At 40.2% G+C, this 19,686-nt stretch overlaps 1 protein-coding gene across 9 annotated transcripts in view; it reads left to right on the forward strand.

The window, feature by feature from the left end:
- The first annotated feature begins 1,831 nt into the window (after window positions 1-1,831).
- ZNF438 (zinc finger protein 438) overlaps window positions 1,832-19,686 on the forward strand; it is a 48,710-nt gene continuing 30,855 nt past the window's right edge. For 5 of the 9 annotated variants that reach the window (XR_013946222.1, XR_013946223.1, XR_013946224.1 and 2 more), the window contains exons 1-4: window positions 1,832-1,953; window positions 3,070-3,151; window positions 3,652-3,705; window positions 17,662-17,721. The gene's annotated coding sequence lies outside the window, so the exon portion shown is untranslated. Of the gene's footprint in view, window positions 1,954-2,012; window positions 2,423-3,069; window positions 3,152-3,651; window positions 3,706-10,645; window positions 10,693-17,661; window positions 17,722-19,686 lie in introns of those variants that run through there. The other 4 variants (XM_080579099.1, XM_080579104.1, XM_080579103.1 and 1 more) reach the window with 3 other exon arrangements.

Raw genomic sequence — 19,686 nt, forward strand, 5'->3', positions numbered from 1 at the left:
GGCAAAGTTCAAATTTCAGCCTCAGGTACATGTGGAGAGATGTGGAAATTTGGAAAGAATTCCATTGTTCCTTGTATCCTCTTCTACTCTGACCCCTATTTTTGCCATTTCTGATGCTCTTGGACTTAAACACCACAGCAGCGGCGTAATTCTAAGCACATGACAGCTAAAGACAGCAGAATTAAATGTTTAGCCCAACCCCATTTCTTCCGCTCCCACTTCCCAGGAGCTGTGACAGTTCAAATTCCCATACTCATTGTTCCAGCCGTGGCTGCTGGGTCCTTGTCATCCCCCTTTCCAGCAACCGCTATGGCACGACAAAACAGCTGTGCTAGGTGTGGGCTCACAGGAGGTCAGGGCGTCCTGGCAGAGCACGTACAAGAGAGCAGGCTGCGATGATGGAGACAGCCCTGTATCACAGGATGGTTCTGGGAAAGCAGGTGGCTCCATTAATCTTTGAAATCCTGCAGGTAGAAGTCATTTATTTCCCCCCGCAAGCATCGGCTTTGTTGAAGAACAGAAGGTTAGAGGAATAATAAGAAAAAAATCTTTTTTCCCCGAGTGTTTTTTGCTCATCTACATATCCTACACTTCCTCCATTTGCACTTTCTGATCTCCCTCCTACCTAACTCATCCCCCCCTTCAGCCTCCCCTTAAGTTCCACGGTGCCCTATTTCCGTGACACTTTTATTCCCCTCTTTCCCTCCGACCCAGCGTTTGCAGGTCCCTCCTGCCCGCTTCCCAGAACAACCCCTGTGCTTTCCACAGCCTCCTTTTACCAACCGCCCCTTTGAAGCCCCTCAGCTCCGGGGCCAGCTGGCAGCTGGGCTCCCTCCACATCCCCAGTGGTGTGGGGAAGGTGAGGCGCAACGTGAGGTGTGAGGAAGGCGAGGCGCCATGTCAGGTATGTGGGAAGGTGGGGTGCCACATCAGGTATGTGAGAAGGCGAGGCGCCATGGCAGGTGTGTGGGAAGGTGAGGCGCCCTGTCAGGTGTGTGGGGAAGGCAAGGCGCCATGGCAGGTATGTGGGAAGGTGGGGTGCCACATCAGGTATGTGGGAAGGCGAGGCGCCATGGCAGGTGTGTGGGAAGGCGAGGCGCCATGTCAGGTATGTGGGAAGGCGAGGCGCCATGGCAGGTGTGTGGGAAGGCGAGGCGCCATGGCAGGTGTGTGGGGAAGGCAAGGCGCCATGTCAGGTGTGTGAGGAAGGCGAGGCGCCATGTCAGGTATGTGGGAAGGCGAGGCGCCATGGCAGGTGTGTGGCCATGTCAGGTATGTGGAAAGGTGAGGCACCGTGTCAGGTGTGGGAATGAGGAGCGCCATGTCAGGTGTGTGTGAGGGGCGAGGCACCATGTCAGGCGCGTGGGGGAAGCAAGGCGCCATGTCAGGCGTGAGGAAGGTGAGGCACCATGTCAGGTATGTGGGAAGACAAGGTGCCATGTCAGGTCTGTGGGAAGGTGAGGGAGGCATCATGTCAGGTATGTGGGATGGCGAGGCACCACCTCAGGCATGGGGAAGGCGAAGCGCCATGTCAGGTAAGTGGGAAGGCAAGACGCCATGTCAGGTGTGTGGGAAAGGCGAGGTGCCATGTCAGGTATGTGGGAAGTTGAGGCACTGTGTCAGGTAGATGCATGCTGCCCTCAGCCTCCCCATAAGCAATGGCTGATGTAGAAGGAGAGGCACGAACGGCCGTCAATGCCCCCCGGGGGAGGCGGCCCCCCGGCAGCGCCCCGCCACACGCCACCTGCTGCCGCCAACCCCGTGCCCCTCCCCCCGGCTCCCCCCCGCCCCCTCAGCGCCTTTCCCGCCAACCCCCTCCCCCCCCCGCACCCAGCCGCGAGGCGCCACCACCGCGCCTGCGCCGCGCCGGGACTCCCTCGGCGGGTGACGCCACCGCGCGCCGCCGCCGTGACGTCGCGGAGGCGTGACGCAGCAGGCGGAGGGGGCGCGCGCGTGAGTTCCCTGCCCCCCGCGGCGGGACGGGACGGGACGGGGCGGGGGGGGCCCGCGCCTGAGGGGGGGCGGCGGGGCCGGCGGGCGCCCCGCCGGGTGGGATGGAGCCTCCTCTGAGGGAGCTTGGCCACAAAGGCACCTCCTGGCCAGAGGTTTGCCCGGTTCCGTGCCCGCATTGCAACCTGGGTGCCAAATTTTGCCTCTCAGGGCAGTCCGGTGCGCCTCGCGTCGCTGCTGGGTGCTCAGCTGCTTTAGTTTATCCGCTTTAGCTGTATCTGGAGCTATCTAATAACCTCAAGTCACAGGCAGCTGTCAGTCCTTCGCTGCTGCGCAGCGTACCTGGCGTAGTTCAGGAATTACAGTCCTAAATTCGCTTGTATTCATTTATTTGAACCTGTAACATGCCGTTAATAATGGTCCTTCGTGCCATTATTCCATAATAAAAGACCAAATAGAAGGATAAGATGAGGTAAATTCACAGCTCCCTCGAATCTCAGTAGCTCTTGTGCACGGCTTGTTTTTCACAAGGCCGTTCGGCAACCAAGATACTGAGCTGCCTGTTCTTTTAGTCTAATCTTACCATACCAATGTATTTCTAGTACTAGTTTTATGTGTAGTTAACTTTTTTAAAGCTATTTTTATGCAAAACAAAGTGTACATGTAAGGGATGAGAGCATATCTTTTTTCTGCCTCACTTGCTAAAAGAATATGACTTTTTTCAAAGTTAAAGTTTCTTAAAAATCAGAAAGGAAAAGGAAGGAAAAATCTTATAGTAGCTATGGTGCAAGTTTTTAATATTTTTTGTAATGATCCAGTATAAGGTTTTCTTGAAACGTAGCTGGGGCATCAGAATAAAACTAACAATGTATGCAAATATTTTTAACCTTTGCCCGAGCTGCTGAAGTAATAAACTTTGAGGTAACCAGATATTCTGTAACTAAGGTGTTTTTCAAAGTATTCAAGAAGGAAACACTGGTTTCCTATGCATCAGTTTCTCATTTGTGAGAATGTTGGAAATAGCGAAGACAGTGTATGATGAGGTATTTTTGACTTTCTCATATGAAACCTCAGATATACTTAGTAACTGATATATATATACATGTTTTTAATGTACAGGTTCAATGATCATGCTGCGTTAGACCAACAGAATGTTCTTCATCAGCGACTTGGGGTGTTACCAGCATTTTTATGTGAAGAGGTAATATTGTTTATGGAAGTGGTTTAATGTTTTAAATCTTTATATGAAAATGGTGATAGTTTCATGCATTTATTTGTACCTAATGAGTTGGATGTTGTCAGGTCAAAATGAAATGCATGGTCAAGTGAGGGAAGTACCACTTCGATCTGAAGCTTGCTGAAAACATTAGTACAGTTACGATTATAGAAACTTACAGTTTAAAAAAAATAAATGGTCAAATCAGGAATGTGTTAACTTCATCAGTTACTTTAACAATATTGATTGAAGTATTTATTACTGTAATTTCTAATTCAAATCACTGTAAACATATGGTAAGCCTCAAAGAAGATGTCATTCTATTTGATCTATTGAGAAGAAATATGTTTTAGCAGAATTCTTGTTTATTTACCGCTCTCTAAAATTTATGCCTCTGTTTTCTTATTTAATATGATTTTCTATCCTTTGCTAAATACATTTCCTGAGATACTGGGACTTTCTGTTTTTTGTTTTCTTCAAAACAGGGATTAAGATGGATGAAGTATTTTATTGGCTGTAGCAGGAACAGGATGTGAAAGGTGGGTACTCTGAAAGAATACACTTAATATGCTTGCAGAATATTCTATTTTTTTAAATCTGTATTTGTCTGAGCACAAAGAGATTGCATATTGTAAGGTACGGTTTGAATTCAGTATTCAGACACTTCATAAGAAGCACCTCTTTCTAATGGTAGATCTAGGTAGCTTACCTCCTTTCAATTCTAGTAAGCTACTGTGTGTTTAGCTTAGGTTAAAAGATTAGATGCAGACAGCCTTACGTAGCTGATGCATTTTAGTTCTGCATTCTTTGAATGGAAATTTTAGAATGTGTCCTGTTCCTATGGTTTTTGTGCTTCTATGCTATTGTAAAAGTGGACTGAGAAAATACCTCAAAGTCTTTCAGAATCTTGTGTTCTATGTTCTGTTCAAATGGGGTCAAAGAAAGATTCACTCAATTTATGCAATTACCTCTTTACATAGACAGTTTTTGTTTCCATGCTTTACATGATGGTGTTGAGTTTGTTTGAATCATTTCTATAGTGTCATCAAGGTAAATTGGTATATTCCAATGGAACTGTGTTCAAAATTTCCATAAAAAATAATGGTTCAGCAGCACTAAAAGATTTTGTAATGCTTATCCTTATCTGCAGTCAAGTTAAGATTTTGTCCTTATTTGCGTAGACTTAATTATAACGATAAAAATGAAACATTGACTTATGGAGAACCAGAACACGTTTTTTACTTTAAAAAAAAAAAAAGATAAAATATGAACATATGGTTTTACAAGACAAATATCAACAAATAACAGAACAGTTATGCTTGGATAATACTTGAGCACTTATGAAGTATATTTGCATATTGTTATTATCAGAGTTGAATGAAGTGTAAACTACTGTATAGTGTAAATATTAAAAATACCTATGGTGTACAGCTTTAATGATTTTTTTGAAAAAATTTTGGAAATAAAAACTTACAGTCACTTTTTCCTTCCCTGCTTTCTCTTGTTGGCATAGCAAATGGGTTCTTACTGTTAATTTAAAATGGTATTGGTAGAATCATGTCATCTTTTATTTTCTCTATATTACTTCATGAAAACGCACAGAACAGCTGGGTAGAAACCATCCTATTCCTCACATGATGTTTGTTAATTGTGTCTTTGAATTCCTGTAGCACAATGTTTGCAGGTATTGGTTTGTCCTTAATAAGCTGATTAAACTCAGTGGGAGTGGTATTCAAGCATTTTTTTTATTAAAGGACTGATTTCCTGGGTATTTATAACGTAATTAAATGTTTTAGGAAACGTTATCACAGTTTGTGTAGCGATACATCATAATTTGATAATTCTTACTAATTAATACCAAAAGTGTAATCAAAACACCATACATCTAACAGTGGTACAACTGTGCTGTGCATTAAACAAGTAGAGGCTGGTTTTGGTTTGTCACTTCAGTCTTTTTACTGCTTTAGGAAAGAACCATTTCCTCACGTAAGCTTGTGAAATATTCTTTCTATTCTTGGTTCTTTTTTGCCATTTTATTGAAGGGTGTACTGTACTGAAAGTCCTGCCTGAGGGCAGGCTGGCCAGAGTCCTGACACTGAAACAGGCTTAGCATTGAGCTGTCAGTATGCTTACAAGCAGTGCACAAATGGAAAGGAAATAATACATAGCTCAGTGCATCTTTCGGAGCTGTGATGCATTGTGGTCACTTCGTTTGTGGTTAAGCTTTTTTCATGGGATTATATAAAGAGTAAAATTCTGCAGTATTGAGTACTGTGAGTAATGTTTATATCTCTACTTACTTTTTTTTTTTCTAAGCGTAACTTTTAGTGGATGCGATGGGATGTTAACGTCTCTGTATGTGTCCTGTAGTTTCATTCTGTGGCTTAGTCCTGTGTTATTTTTCAGAAAGGCCAAGAACAAGACCGTTGGTTTAGAAAACATAATCATGTTTAATGCCAGAGAGGGGTCACGTGCTCAGACAAGCTTTTGAGCTGCAGTGTCCCAGCCCTGCTAAAATGCCCATGTCACAGTAAGTCTGTGGGGAGGCAGGAAGGTGGAAAGAACAGGAGCGTTCTTGTGGCCTGCTTGCCTTCTTGCTGAGAAAGGCAGGTGCGTTGAGATGGAAAAGCAGCTCAGAAAATGTTTGATTTAAATGGTGCAAGGGTTGTCGGGAGAATGACACCACACCTGAAAGGCTTACCTGGACCTGTCAGTGGAATTGGTTTGGGATGATAGGTGGCTTCTAAGTTCATAGAGGATTTTTGCTGTTTGGTTGAATTTGGCAGGTCAGCCACAAACTTTTCCCTACTCGGTCTCCCGTACGAAGTCGGATGTTACCAGTAAGTGAAGGTTGGAATATCTGTAGGAATTACTTAATGGTTTCACTTGCCCTCTTTAAAACAGCAGAAACCAAACCAAAGAAAGCCCCAAGGGTGCATCTTCTGACTACTTGGTTTGTTACTTGACCATTGCAAGTGACAACTGAAAGGAACTCTGTTTTTCTAAGGACTGTTGCTTAGGAAGAACATTCTCATAAATTATATATGGTGACAGATTACAGTTTAAACCGATGTGATTTTTGCTGTAGTAATGCTTCTTTGCCACTTTGCTTTTCTGATGTGTACGTTTGTGATTCTTTTGGATGAGAAATAGAAAGCAGGGTTTTTCCTGTTACTGATTTGTAAGTTGTTTCAGAATTCTACGTGTCATTGATTTTAAATAGCAGCAGTACAAAACTTAATCTCAGGCTTTTTTTGGCCTTCCCTGAGTGGTTTTACCTCCTTAAGTGAGGTTACAGTCTGTCAGTTTTCTGTGAGTGCCTGTAATCTCAGGTTTGTATCAGGCTGCTGTTTCAGTAAAGTACCACTACATACACGAAGACATGAGATTCTGACAGTTCTTGGTCTTTGTTAGCTCAGTTAAAACAGAGCAGGTGGTGAAGAAATAAGGTAGATTCATATTTTTAGAAGTGAGACAGTAGAGTTTAAATATCAGTGTTCAATCCAAAGTTCAGTGTCTCTGTTAATGACATGCACTCTCTTAAAAGTACGTAAACCCCCCAAAATACTGTTAGAGAATCCAAAAGGACCAGTCTATAAAAAGCTGCATAGCTTGTTGTGCAGATATGCTCTGTGTATGATGAACCAAGCACTTTTAAGTTACCAATCTGTCAGTAAAATCTCCTAAATTAGTAATATGGATATTTAGTGGGATTTATTGCTGTTGTCATAAGCAATTTGGAGGCTTTACTGAAGAAGGAAGATGAATTGTTACTGGATTTGGAAAGGAAGTACTGATCTGCATTTCAGGACTGAAACTGAGACCACCCAAATGCCTTCAGCTGTTTTCTGTTATTTTCAAAAATGGTTTGTTCTTTCTAGTAAAGTGTTTAGGAACAGAGAGTTGGGTCAATCACTATTATGTTTTTCCCTAAATGGCAATATTAAACAAACTTTACAATACTGTTCCTGTCAGAGGAAAAACAGTTGAGATGTTTTGACTTTTATTTTTATTTTTTATTTTTAGCTTTCAGAGAAAAGTAGCCATAGGCAGTTGTGACTTCACAGCTTCAGATGTGCCTTTTTCTTGGAAAGTTTTGCCTAATTTTGACTGGATATTTTCCCTTTAACGGACAATATAGTATCTATGATGTTTTATTAAGGTAACTCAGGGGTGTTTACTGTAGTTCTTGTAAGGTTAGTGGGATGTAGAATGTTCTCTTTCATATATACACGTGTTACGTTGTCTATTAAAATCTTAATTTTTCAAAGGGCAAGTCTGCTGTGTCGCATTATGGAGTTGTTCTTATGCAGAAGCACAGTTACTGCCTAATGGAAGTCCTGATGGTGAAAAGTCTGCAATTCCGTAGTTACCTTTGCTTATTTTGTCTTTATCTTCTCATAAATCAGTGATTTTCTTTCTGGAAAGGTATCCTAATAAGCGTATAACAGAGATTTGGGGACTGTAATGGGTTAGAAACGAGCAAGGAATTATGCTGAAGAAGAGGAGAGCAAAGCTACCTGGCCTGAAATAATGGGACTTCAAACATTCGTGATAGCACGTTTTCAAAGCAGGGGACTGTGAGTGAAGAATCTTGTTCCTGAGAGTTTGGTTAACTTCTGAGTTGTCTTTATACTTGAAATCAGAGTAAACAAACATTAGCTTAGGTAAAACGTGTGGTGGAAAATAGTGTAGAAAATGAAAAACTATGGGAAAAATCAGTATCATGCCGTCGTATAGCATGTGGTGCTGGATACCTCCTGGAAAAAGGGAGGTGTGGAGGAGAGGAGATTGAGGGAAAAAGCTAAAGGAGTGGTGTGTATGGGGGTGGAAAATTGCTTGTATGAAGAGAAACTGAAAAAAGTTAGGTTGTTTAACCTTTCAAAGGCAAAAAAAAAGATGAAATGTAACACAAATACCCAGAATGATGAATGGTTTGAAAAAAGTAATTCAGGAGCTTTTATTCTGTTGGTTCACGATACAAGAGTACGGGAACATTCTGGGAAATTAGGCTGGCAAATGGAGAAAGGATATATTAATGTTGATAAAACAGTGAGCTCTACATTCCAGGGATGATTTTAATTTAGGATTTTTCTTACAGAAATGGGATAATTTAGAGTGCAAGAATATTTAATGACACAGATTCAGGTTATTTTTTTCCCTGGGAGAATATAAACCTTGAGTTTTTTTTATTATTTGAGACATTTTTTTCATTGGGATCTTTTCTGCTAAAGCTCACCCAAAAACCATGTATTGCTGGCGGGAGTCAAGGAATTCAGTTTGCTCCTAGTTTGTTTACAGGAAAAAAGATTGTAGCATCTTAATGATTCCTTTGCTCTCTTCCCCTGTGTTAGGACACAGGGGTGTTCTCTTGGGAATATCTGCTGGTTTGTTTTAACCGTCTTGTCGGTGGGGACGTTGGGGAAGAACTTCTAGGCAGTAACGTTGGGGTCCTCAGCAAGTTGGACAGACATTATTCAGGGCAGTTGTTCTTGTCACTTGCCACTAGCGAGACTAGCTAGGCACTGGGACGGGTTGCCCAGGGAGGTGGTGGAGTCACCGTCCCTGGGGGTGTTCAAGGAAAGGTTGGACGTGGTGCTTAGGGACATGGTTTAGTGGGTGACGTTGGTGTAGGGGGATGGTTGGACCAAATGATCTTGGAGGCTTTTTCCAACCCTAATGCTTCTGTGAGACATTGTTCTATCCGGCGTTGATTTTTCTGTTGCCTGGACTCACGCCTTGAGTAGGTGTTCCTGAAGTGCTTTAATCCAAGTCAGTTCGCGAGTTTATTCAGTACCTAGAGTGATGGAGGTTTTCGGGAGGGTGAGATGAGCTAACACTGGCTTTTGGTGTCATCCAGCCAACTTCTAGCAACTATGTAAAAAATCATAAAAGATAGCAGTGGGGGTATCTTTATTAAATGAACGTGCTTGTCTCTGTGCCAGTTTTCTCTCTTGGTATGGTTCAAGTCCTAGAAACTACAATTACAGTCTCTTACAAGCTCAAATACAAACCCCAGTGATAAACAAAAACTTAAAAAGCAGTGTTCAGCAGGAAAAGACTATAGGATCAGCGTTTGCTCATTCCCACTGCCATGTCCTTTTCAATCCATTTAATGGAGGCTGCAGTTCTTACTTTTTTGTGTGTATTTAGCAACAGTCTGACTTAAACTTGTTGTATTTGGCTCTAGAGTAGCAAAGAGCAGATGTCAGGGAGATGCTGTGACAGGAATAAAACGATTCAGAAAGCTTGTGGGAATCTGGGTGGGAAGGCAGTAAGGGGGAAGACTTCCTCCTATTTTTTTCTGTGCTAGAATCCATGCTATAACATTCAGAGTTGGCATTCAGTTCAAACCTTGCCATGTTGCAAGGCTTGGTGCGTTGACACAGGCATTCTTTCCTCTAGCTCATGTTGTGGAGTTTATTTATAAAACAGCTCATGCCTGTGAAATTATATTTGATGCCTTAATTATGGGGAACTCATCTTAGAGATGGTAGCTCAGTGACCTGTGGGATATTTTTCTGGTTTAGAGTAGCCAAGATTTATACTGAAACATTTTCTCTGTGTGATTCTTAAACAAAGAATTCCCCTGTCAAGACAGAAAAAAACTTCAGTAATTAAGAGGTACTCTGTCAGGATGATAAGCCTAAAATAATGGTCAACTTTAACTGTTACTTATGGTCAGAACATCTAAATAGTAAGCTTTACTTTTCAGGGATCATCACTTTTTCAAAAATATGCATTTAAAAGCCACTGCTACGTGTTGCCAGTCTTTTCATAAGCAAGTGTGTGCCAGACGTATGTGGGATCCTGGGGAAGGTTGTTGCCTTGGTTTCTTTCTTTTTGCTTTTGTAATGAGAGGAACGCTTCAAAAGTTACTGCCTTTTTTTATTTTTATTTTTTGGACTGGAAGTATTTTATCTTTCTCTTGATAGAGACAATTCTGAAAACACTGTGTAACTTGTTAGTGGAATGGTTGCTTGTTTATCTTTCTCTTATCTTTTTTTTTTTTGCTCATCACCTATGTGCGCTTCAAGAATATCTGTTATCTGTTGCAGCAGTACAGTTTGTAGACTATGAGAACATAAGCACAGACTAATTTGCAGTGGTTTTGATCACAGGGTGCTATATTTGAGAGTTGTGCCAACTCTGTTGTCTTACATGGATAATGATGTACTTAATACTTTGTGGAGCCTGAGGGATTTTTTTTTTTTCCTGTGATGAAAAAGCGTTGCTTATACAGTAATCTGAAGAGGAGGATAGTAATAAATCTTCTGATTTTCCTTGAGATAATGCTCCTTAATCTTGTGCTTTATAAAAACCATGCTGCCTCCTGCTTTGGGTCTTTTGGTTCTTATGGGGTGATTGTAGCAACTGTTGTCATTTGCAGGAGAGATGAAATTTGAAATAGAAGGAATATATATAGTATTGTGTGCTTAATCAGAATATAATGAAAAAATCTGACTTTTTTTTTTAAAGGCAAATAGGGCAGTGGAATGAGTTGTCAGAAGCTTCATATCTGTAAGGTATGTAGTATACTTGCTCAGTTCTCGGGGCTTATAAGGTCATGATTGGAATATGCAGTTCACATTTAGGAACAAGTCTTCCTTATTTTTTGCTGATGAACAATGTAGATGTCATGCTAAAAGGAAACGGGACAAACCAGCTTGCTTTTTAGCTGTAGCCTTTTGAGTTTCTTGGCTAGGTTGTCAATTTCAGTGACAAAGTGACAAGCCCTTAAATAACTGTGGTCACATCTGGTCCAAGAGGATTGAGTGAAGTCTTTTTGATTCCCTAAGAGGAAGCCAAGTTTTTGTCAACAACTGCTGTGATGTTTATTCAGACTTCAGGTAAATCCTGTCGAGTGCATGATTTTACAGTTCAGACCAGTTGAGGGAATGCTCTTCTGCTTAAGATAAGATGCTGAAACTAACACAATTTGATTAGCATCATTTATGTCTGTCCTGTACCTAATTTCTGCTGGGTATTTTTCACCTGGCTGTCAAATCCGTTTGTTTACTGCAGACACTGCAGAAAAACTATAAATTACAGATTCTGTATTTAAAGACTTTATTCTTGATCATTTAATCACAATTTTTTTAAAGGTTTCTATTACCTGATGAAATTTCACTATACAAGAAGCATGAAACCGTAGATTCCTTTTAGGCTAGATCAAGACCTGCAAGGGTCACACCCGTGTTTATTTTTCAGAATGCTATGTAAGTGTTAAACTTGCCTTTATATACTAGTGTCCTGTGAAGATAGCTGTCTATTGCAAGGGGAGCTGGTTTCTGTATCTTCTCTGTCAGCTGAAGCCAAATGGAGTCTAGGTACAGCTACCGAGAGGCTTCTTATTACTTATGGAACAAGTGCTGGGCAGCTGAGCATTTTTTCAGTTGCCAGGGATCGTATTAAGAAACTGAAATTATTTTTTAAACCATAACTTTCATAGTCTCTTAAGTGAAGCTTAGGTACCTGTGATAATGCTTTTATATACTGTTAGTTATTCAGAATAATTGTCATGTTCTTTATAAAACAATAATAATTATTCTGTTTGGAACACATTAATTCATAATTTCTGCTCAAACTTGGTGGTATGCTGGGAGAGCAAAATGCAGCTTTTCTGAGACCTTTTGAAGAGTTGACAAATTTAGGGTAAAAATTCCTTAAATTTACAGGAATAGGTAAATGTAATACATTTACACTCATGTAATAATGTAAGGTCTGGGTGCTTGTGTACAGTTTTGAAGTCTGGTTTTGGCCCTTACAGACAGTGGGTAGGACCTACTAGAATGCTGAGAGCAGCCCCTTGGTAGTTCTGTGGTCTTGCTTCAGGCAAGCAGAAAAACACATTTCCTTGAAAAATAAAATGTACACTAGTGAGTAAGTAGAGTTCTCACTTTGTGACATTCCTGTATCTTTCATGCATTTAACAGTTGGTAACATTTGAAATATGCAAATAATTTGTTTCTGATGTTGATAGGTCACAGAAGGGAAAATAGCTTACAATTCTGTTTTATATCTGATCTGTGCATAGCGGTAGAAGCAGGAACTGACCGTATCTTTAAACAGTGCACTGTACCACTAGCAGTAGCCTTTGGCATAAAAGTAAGCTGGTTTTCAGGCACACTCTATTTCTCATAAAAGCCTTTGGTTGGTGATATGTAATTGATCCAATGGTAATAGTTTTAAAACCTTTTCAGAGGCATTTTGTGTATAAAAAAATCTTCAAATTATGTAATATTGGTGCTCATTGGAATGTGACTTTTTTCTAATTTCAGTACATATAAGCTTATTTGCCTCTGCAAGGCTAAAATAGAACAGCTACTTTTTTTTTTTAATCAAACAGCATTTATAGAATTTGGGAATCTTTGAGAGATTTATCTGATCAACTTTTCAGAAGCGGGAGAATTCTTTAGACTAAGAAGACTACTAAGTAAGTTGATGGAAACTCTTCACTATACAATTATTTGTTCTGTATACATCTATTCCAGTTTCAGGAAGCTGTTCATTTCAGAAAACAGGAGGAAAAAAAAGACAACAACAACAACATTGATCTACAGAAGTTTTGGAATAATGGGCTTTGATCGGAGCATGGGAAATGCATGAAATCAGAATAATGTCATAATGTGACATCTATTTACTGTTGGAACTGCCCTACTTTGTCAAGGAAATAGAGCAGGCTAAGTGTCCTGTGTCCTTCTTAACCCTGGGACACTTCAGTAATGGCAGAAATAGTTATTCTGGGCAGTGTAAGCCTTTTCTTGTCTAACTGGAGTTAAATTTTTAAAAATGAGTGCTGTTCATTAATGAAAACAATTTACTTGAGTTGTGACCTTACAACATTCAGACATCAGACACGAGAGAGACCATTTCCAAAATACTTATTAGGAATTAAATGTTAATAGATAATACTAACCTATGCAAATTTTTGAGACTTGATTGGCACAGAATAACCATACATACGTTCTTGGAGGGTATTTACAAAAAACGGTTGCAGGTTTTCTTTAGCAGTCTCTGTCTGTTACTTATTTATATATGGTGCAGATATCTGAGGGAAGCAATTCAGTCTTTGGTAATTATATTTAGCGAACTGTTTTATACTGAGATGGAGAAAATATTTAGTGTCTTGACTTGCAATACGGACCAAGCTACATGGGAAGGCTGACACGTGGAGTTGACTGTCTGTAGGTGCCCCCAAAAGCAAAAGTTTTAAATGTGTTGAAATCTCTAAGCAAATTTAGAAGCCTAATACATTTCAAAACCAGTATCTTTGGAATTCCCTTTTTCATTATAAACCGGGTTCACAGGCCCAGAATAGGACATTCCTTACTGTCCTCACTTAAAATTAGCTGTATTTCTTTCTGGAAATAAAAACAAATGCCGGTAACCTCTCCATTTACGTCGGTAAATTACCGTTTTTCAGATAAAAATTCTAAAGAGGTCCTCTAAAGAGGTCAGGAGGAAAATTGGGTTGATTTGCAGAAGAATTTCCTGTTAGCAGTGCATGCTGGTGAGCCACAACGCAGCTTCAGAGTCCAGAGAAGAGTCAGTTGAAGATGTGTGTATTGAAGGGAATCCTCAGCTTCTGCTGTGTTGCCTGCACGAGGGAGGTCCAGGAAACGTTTCCCAGCGCTGTTGCCATCAGTTCATCTGCATGGTGAGAGGCCTACAAATTGGCTCTTGGCTTCCAGCAAGCAGACCTTCAGCCTGGTCAGCTAACCTTGCTGGACTACCGAGAGGTTTTATCCAGGTTGGCGCTGTCGTAGTTCAGCTGAAAAAGTGATGGCAGCATCGCTGGAAATATTTGTACGTGACGTGCACAAGTCCTTTTGAAGACAGAGCGTCTTGCCGCAATACGGAAATACTTTTCTGACTGATCGGCAGTGTAATCTGTTGTGGACAGATTTGGATTGAGTTTGTAGCCATGGAAAATTTAGTGTAGCTGCATCTACGGTTGCACTTTTTCGGATAATATATTGTACAGACATTGTACTGCTGACAAATTAATCTTCTGTGGAGGCAGACGTTTAGGAGCAGTGACTGTAATCTCAGAAGAACGTGTATTGACTCGGGAGAGCTTGGCTTGGTTTTGCAAATCACCAACCCTTAGAAGTGGGATTAGGTTTTGCACAGGAGAAAGTGGAACTTTATTGTAGTGTCCTTTGCCTCCAAAATGAGGCCATGGTGCTTGCCGGTTTTTCAGCCTCCATCTCAGTGAAATAGGAAATAATTGTTTCATATTTCAGTTTCGTCTCCTAAAGGATGGCAGTTAGCTACTTGTGCAAACCATGATGTGCAATGACTTTTTGGCTTTGATTTAGTTCTTCCTTACACCATATCTGCCCTGTTTGCATGCCCACAATTCAAAATTCTCATGTACTTGTGTATTTATTTTTAATATTTTGGTGTTTCCATAAGCTGTGTGTGTTTAGTTAGTGGTTCCACTGAATGGGCAGCTGAAGATACGTATCAGTCATGCAGGAGTTGGTTCTTCATGCACTTTGTGATGACAAAGACACATCTTAGAGTTGAAGGCAAGGAAGAGGAAACAAAATGAGAATAAAGTAGAATAGATGAAGAAAGACTTCTGTAATAAGTGGAACTAGAGGGGATTATCTGAGTGACAAGGTGGAGGAAAAGCTAAAGTGCTGGTATGGCGATACACTGCAAATGTAATTTGTGATCACAGTGGTAGTGCTGTTCTGGATTCATAACTGAAATGACAAAGAAGCATGTTGTGTGAATAAGATAAATAGATTTTTTTTTTTAAATCAGAAAAGTATTTTTATATCCCATTTTTTGGGAGATCTGTTATACATTCATACTCACTGTAGGGGATCTTATTTTTGTTTAATATAATGAAAATTTATTCATAACTTTTAATCAGCAAATTCATAAAAAAAAAAACCTCACAAATGCTTGGGTGATTTATTGCTTGTCTCTTGTCTGATCAGGGTTATTTGCTGATACTTTGTAGCATTATCTATTAATAGATCCAAAGTAGTACAATTTTCTTTAGTGGAGAGCTTAAAAAAAAAAAAGTCTCTTCCTTAATAAAAATGTTTTGCAGGTCTGTTTGAAGAGCTCATATGTATGATCTTGTTCAGTTTCCAAACTGGCACTTGAAGGCTTTGTAAGTGGATTGCGTTACACTCAGACTACTCAAATTCCATTTGTGTCTCTAGAGAATAGAAATCTTTCTACCATCAAATGCATAGGATAAGTTGAACCCATTGCGTTGAGTTATGGGGTGCATTTCAGAATTTGGGAGATTGAGTTTTACAAAATAGATAACTGAGAGAGTTTGTATTCTTGCTTGGATAATGTGCTATTTGTTTTGGAAGGCAGTTTCCCATGACTAAATAAGAACAAGATGTTTGACCACCTTCTAGGGAGGAGGCTGTTTGGTCAGCATCAAATTAAAAGAAAAAATTTAGAAGAGGCAGCGTACCATTCTTACGTGGTGCTGGAAATGTTTTCATGTTTCTTCTGAGCTTTAATTACAGAGCATGTGCATGGCAACAGGAAAGGCCAGAGGTTTTCTTCTGTTCTTGGAAGTATAGCTTTATCACATCGTTGGGAATTTATAGCCTAGTAATATGTAGTGTTTTTTCCATTCCTGCATTTTGCAATGGGTTTGTACAGCCTTGTAGTTTGGCAGCAGAGAGCTCCGTTTTTCATGATTTTTTTTGGCATGAAAGGGTTACTGTTCACATTTCCTGTGTAATTCCTTCTGATCTTGCTGGGCTGTAATTACTTTCTTGATGTTAAACATTCCCAGGCTCCTATAACCTCCTAGCCTGCTTGCACTGGCCAAGTCTGTCCCAGGTGATCATGTGGGCGAACCTCCTGTTTTTAAGGATAAAAATCTCTCCTTCCTGTGTAAGATAGGCTACACACTCATTCCTTTGCTGTGCAATCCCAAGAGAAATCCTTTTAAAAAATAATAAGAAGGTAACACATCAGTCTTTCAGAGTCAGATTTAGCAGCCAAATACATGACAAATGAAGTGTGTGGGTTTAGAATTTGCTGAATCTTCGCTGAATGACTTCTAGTTCACATTAAATATTCTTTTCTTAATTCATTTGGAAAATAGGTTATGATATTAAAAAGACAGATTTTGACTGTAGCGTCTCACTTCTGACCATGTAATTGGCAAATCATTTTAAGCTTGCTTAAATGTAGAACTACTTAGTTGAGCTTTCAGGATTATTTTTTGCTTTTGATTTCTTTGCTGTAGTTGCATATCTTATTAAAAAAAAATCTAGAGGATATTACTCAGTTCTGTCGTTGACATGTAGTTCAATTATCCCATATTTCTTCCGATTTTCTTTCTGATTTTCAATTTGAGGTAAATAAACAGTAAACGCAAGGTTTTCTTTTTCTTTTTAATACAAGTAACTGCGTACTGCTGAGAAATGGTGGCTTCAGACGTGTGGGATCTGAAGTGATCTGGTCTGCAAAGGCACTGAAAGTTTCTGTGTGCTACATTCAAGCTGCTCTTCAGCTTTCACCTGGAGGAGGCAGGCACCTGTCAGAATGCGAGTAAAGCTTGCTGTCCATCACCTTTATGCCATTTTCTCACAGTGTCCAGCAAGATGCAAGTGGTGTTTTAGGGTGTGAGGAGTTTCTGTATCAGCACATTGTAACTTTTTTAATAACAATGTCAGAGATGGTAGCTGGAGGTTCTGTGCACCCTTGGGTTGATGATAAACCCAAGTTCTGATACTTCATTCAAGAGCGCTAGCGTATTACCCTGCTACAGGCATTTTTTTGTTATAATCCTTGTTGTATTATTTCATGCATTTAATTGGCTGCTGTGTGAAATTCTCAGGCTGCAAGTAATTCTGCTTAATTTAGATGCAGTATTATGCTTGTAACTCAGATAATCAGAAGTTTTCCCAGTAACTGAGTGACTGACAAGTATGGTGAATGCATAACTGTGTTTGAGCTCAGTACAGTTATACTTGGAAGAAATAAATAAAGGTAATAAATGCTAGCAGTTCCAGCCCTTTTCTTAGTTTTTCTCATACATACCAAAGCCTGGGCTTTTCTGTATAAATAGAAGTTAGACCAGTTGGTGTTCGTGTTAACTGTGCTGCTCTGCTAGTGAAGTTTAAGATGAGTGTATTTTAATGGAAATGTCTCCTTTAATTTTTATTGGGAAGTTCTCATGAGTATGATGCTGTAGTTATAACTGGAATGCAGTCAGCATGCCGCCCAGTTCTTAACTGCTTTGTCAGGTAGTTGGTAACGTGGCTATCAGATGTGCGTATTTTTGTTGTGGAGCTCAGAGGTTCTTACCCACGTATTACTTTATGCTGGAATCTGTGTTTGAGTATTGATACAGTAGTCACATATATGACTACTGTATTGTACAGGGGTGGGGACCATGCAGCACCAAGTGAGTATAACTAAACAGGTCAAAGATACTGCTGATATCTTGAAATTAAACCTTTTCCTATTTATCATTGCCTTTTTTTGATCTCCAGGTGCCTGAGATTTCATAGGAAACTTCATCTGAAGAGTGCTTGCTTAACACGTGCGCTTGGGTATGTGTTAAACACATGGCAGGAGTTCTGGGCGTCCTGTGCAGCAAGGTGGTGCTTTTGGATAAAGCTTTTTTTCAAAACAGCTTGCTTTTGACTTCATGTTATGAAAAAACTGGTGAACTCAGTTGAAAGTGAGTACAACTGTAGTGAAGCAAGCCTGCTTGCTGTCTAATAGGATGTAGGGACCTTCTTTCCTTTTTCCTGTTTAATTTCACTCCTACTCAGATGAAGACAGTGAGGAATTGCATGTTGTATTGTAATTAAAGGTAACCTGTTTTGAATTTACTTTGTGAAGTGCTGAGATTGTAATGGACGTGGCTCTCCATTAGAAATTTCACCTTTTGCAGTAGAAAATTCCCTCAGTAGTGATGAATTTTCTTTGAAAAGAATGTGGTTTCAGAGTCCTATGCAAATTACATCCTGCTTTTTGTGCAGAAGACAAGTTAAAGGATGTACACTTGATGTTGATCTTGTGTGGTCCTCTGTGTGTGTGCATGTTGATCTTCTAGTGGTTTAACTTAAAGAAAACTTTGATTTAGATGTCTCCAATGTGCTGGAGGCCAAGTGATGCACGTGGTTGTGATGCAGGGAAGAACTGGTCCTAATCTCAGTGTGTTTATTGAGGAGAAAAGGTGTGTTTGGTTTTAACAATTTATAATAAAATCGAGGAATAATTGGAATTAGGTGGGTTTTTAAGCTTTCAGACAATGTAGTCAACTGTGTTATTATTTAGAGTTCTGCAAGTTCTGTCCTTGAGTAGACACGTAAATTACTGTTATGACAAAATGCATAAATACGTCTAGGGTTTGATAGTAATTAATTCCTTTGACTTATCTAAGGCAATATTACGTGCCTCAGTTTGAAACAGGCTATAAAAAGTAATGTGTAAACAAACATACCACAGCAGGTGTAATGGCATGCTTTGCAGAACTGCACACGTTTTGGTTTTAGGTGCAGTGGTTTCTCACTCTCAAAGTTCGCAGACTGAAGTTTAGTTACAGAGTGCCTCCTGACTAGATTTGTAAGGGCAATTTTAATGTTGCTTTTTTGAGTGACTTGATATTTTATTATGTATAATTCAAGTACTGCTAAAATGTTGACTAGCATTCTGATAGACTTGGGTTATTTGCCACTGGTGCTCAAAATAGATAGACTTTTCCTGTTCTCTTGGATTTACCCTAGATCAGAAGACGCCTGATGGGAGAATCTCAGAATACATGCTGTTTGTCACTGAAAAAAAAATCAGAACACAACTGTCTTTCAGAGAATCGTGGAATGGTTTGGGTGGGAAGGGAGGGACCTTAAAGATAATGTAATTCCAACCCCCCTGCCATGGGCAGGGACACCTCCCACCAGACCAGGTAGCTCAAAGCCCCATCCAGCCTGGCCTTGAACACCTCCAGGGATGATGGGGGGTGCGTGGGTGGAACTGGATGATCTTTCATGGTCCCTTCCAACCCAACCCTTCCTATGATTGTATCTATAAAGTATCTGTATGATACTTTAAACTCTGATGAAACCTAGAGCCACTGAACATCACTATCAAAGTTTGAATTTGGCCATAATATGGGAATTAGTCCCACTATCAAAAAAATATATATATTTAATTACCCTAAGCAGGTGGAAGTTCAGTTTCAGAACTTGAAGGATTGAAATGATTTAGGCAGCATAGGTGTTCCACAAATAGCACGATTTTTTGAGAAATGGTTGAAAATGTACTGGTTGTCATGCCACAAAAGCCTAGTTGCTTTAAAATCTTGGTCATGCTTAATTGTTTTTCTCTTGAAGTACTAATTCAGCTTGGTCTTGCTTAGTTTGCGATTAAACTGAGTGAGTTAGGAATACAAATATCCTTAGGAACAGAAGGCAAAGCTGGAGGCCCGTAGAGAAAGAAGAATGTTCCCAGGGTTAGCATCGTCTGAGCACCACAGCTGGTTGTTGGACAGTGGCCAGGAATAATTTTGA

Source organism: Anser brachyrhynchus (genome assembly GCF_964034855.1).
Source record: "Anser brachyrhynchus genome assembly, chromosome: 2".
Lineage (NCBI taxonomy): Eukaryota > Metazoa > Chordata > Aves > Anseriformes > Anatidae > Anser > Anser brachyrhynchus.